This window comes from Zingiber officinale, chromosome 2A (assembly GCF_018446385.1).
Source record: "Zingiber officinale cultivar Zhangliang chromosome 2A, Zo_v1.1, whole genome shotgun sequence".
In the NCBI taxonomy this organism is placed as follows: domain Eukaryota; kingdom Viridiplantae; phylum Streptophyta; class Magnoliopsida; order Zingiberales; family Zingiberaceae; genus Zingiber; species Zingiber officinale.
The window spans coordinates 109297067-109299258 of NC_055988.1; positions in this window are offsets into that span (position 1 = coordinate 109297067).

Sequence of the window (2192 nt, forward strand, 5' to 3'; positions counted from 1 at the left end):
CGCTAAGAAGTGTGCTGATTTGGTTAATCGATCAACGATTACCCAAATCGCGTCATGGCCTCGTCGTGTCCTCGGCAACCCTACCACAAAGTCCATGGTAATGTGATCCCACTTCCACTCAGGAATAGGAATCCTCTGAAGTAATCCTGCAGGTCTCTGGTGTTCAGTCTTCACCTGCTGACAAACAAGACATCTAGCTACGAAATCCGCGATGTCTTTCTTCATACCGTTCCACCAATAGGAACGTCTCAAGTCTCGATACATACGAGTCCCGCCTGGATGGATCGCAAATCGAGAACGGTGTGCCTCCTGAAGTAGCTCCTGTAAGACCGAATGAGACTGAGGTACGCATAATCTGCTTCGGAAGAATATAATACCCTCCTCGTCTCGTGTAAACTCGGTCTGCTGCCCGGAAGCTATCTGATTGCTAATAAACTGCAAATGCTGATCACTGGCCTGTGCCTCTCGGATTCTCGTCCTGATCGACGACTGAGCAACCATGGTAACCAGAATACCCTGCTCTGTCGGTCCCTTCTCCTCAAGATCTAACTCCGAGAAACTCTGAATCAAGTCCGTGACTGAAGTCCGGTGGCAAGCTAAAGTCCCTCTGGACTTCCTACTGAGTGCATCTGCAACCACATTAGCTTTCCCAGGGTGGTAGCTAATGGTACAATCGTAGTCCTTCAGGAACTCCATCCATCTCCTCTGTCGGAGATTAAGCTCCTTCTAAGTAAAAATGTATTTGAGACTCTTATGATCAGTAAGAATCTCAAATGTGATACCGTATAAATGATGACGCCAAAACTTCAGAGCAAAAATGATGGCAGCTAACTCCAAGTCATGAACTGGGTAGTTCTTCTCATGCTCCTTCAGCTGACGAGAATCATAAGAGACTACTCTGCCGCGCTGCATCAGAACGGCGCCCAAACCCTGAAGAGATGCGTCGGTGTAAAGTACAAATCCATCCTCTCCAGAAGGTAAAACCAAAACTGGAGCCGACACTAATCTCCGCTTCAGCTCCTGGAAGCTGGTCTCGCAATCCTCGGACCATATGAACTTTACGCCTTTCCGGGTAAGACGTGTCAGTGGCATAGCAATACGCGAAAAGCCCTCGACAAAACGTCGGTAATATCCGGCCAATCCCAGAAAACTGCGGATCTCCTGAACTGACTTCGGCTGCTCCCAACCGGTGACAGCCTCGATCTTCTGAGGATCAACTGAAATACCTCTGCTAGAAACCACGTGTTCCGAAACCCAATCGAGGATAGCCAACGCACACTTGCTGAACTTCGCGATAGACAATGTCGTCGAAGAATCTCCAAGACTATGCATGCTCCTCCTCGGAACGAGAGTAGACCAATATGTCATCAATGAAAACGATAACAAACTGATCCAGATACTCCAGAAAGATGCGGTTCATCAAATCCATAAACACCGCTAGAGCATTGGTAAGCTCAAATGGCATTACCAAAAACTCATAATGACCGTATCTGGTACGGAAAGCCGTCTTCTGGATATCAGAATCTCTGACTCTCAACTGATGATATCCGGATCGCAGATCAATCTTAGAATACACTGATGTACCTCTGAGCTTATCAAACAAATCCTCGATCCGTGGTAATGGATATTTATTTCTGATGGTAACTGAATTCAGCTGTCTGTAGTCAATACACAACCTCATGGTACCATCCTTTTTCTTGACAAACAGAACTAGAGAACCCTATGGTGAAACACTAGGGCGAATGAATCCTCTGTCTAAAAGCTCCTGGAGTTGAACCTTCAGCTCGTTCAACTCTTTTGGTGTCATACGATACGGAGCTTTCGATATCGGCGCGGTTCCCGGAATCATCTCAATAGCGAACTCCACTGGCCTTCTGGGAGGCAAACCTGGCAGCTCCTCTGGAAATACATCTAGGTATTCCCGGACAACAGGAACGTCGGAGAGCTGCGAACTACTACTGTCCTCAGTACTGATCAACGACAACAGAAAACCATGACAGTCGTGAGACAGCAGCTTCTGCGCCTGAATCGCCGAAATAATCGAGATGTCGTCGTCTCTAATGCCAGTGAAACTCCACGAGGGTTGGTTCGGAGGCCGGAAGGTGACCACCCTCATCTGGCAATCAACGGTAGCATGATACACTGACAGCCAATCCATGCCAAGAATGACATCAAACTCGACCATCTCCAAT